The sequence below is a fragment of the Meleagris gallopavo genome, chromosome Z (assembly GCF_000146605.3).
Source record: "Meleagris gallopavo isolate NT-WF06-2002-E0010 breed Aviagen turkey brand Nicholas breeding stock chromosome Z, Turkey_5.1, whole genome shotgun sequence".
Classification (NCBI taxonomy): Eukaryota; Metazoa; Chordata; class Aves; order Galliformes; family Phasianidae; genus Meleagris; species Meleagris gallopavo.
The window spans coordinates 49,893,791-49,894,124 of NC_015041.2; positions in this window are offsets into that span (position 1 = coordinate 49,893,791).

Consider the following 334-nt stretch of genomic DNA (forward strand, 5'->3'; position numbering starts at 1 on the left):
ATAATCTCCACTGTCATAGTTCTTTCTGGGAGTCTTTCTGCTTAACTTGGGGAAGATCTCTGATAGTTTACATCACTTATCGTCTAGATAACCCGTCCCAGGGACGCATGCTCTGTATATAGGTGTATATAGGTGTATATATGTATATTATGTCATACACACTGCAAGAATATCCAGCACCAGATCAAAACAGAGAACAAGTCATGGCATGCCCGAGGAAGCGCCTGAAGAGACATCGGAAGGCCTGACATCATCCCTCACCACGGTGATCCTTGTTTAACGAAGGCTTGGAAGCAAATCACCATATCAATACGACAAGAAGAGCACTGAGACA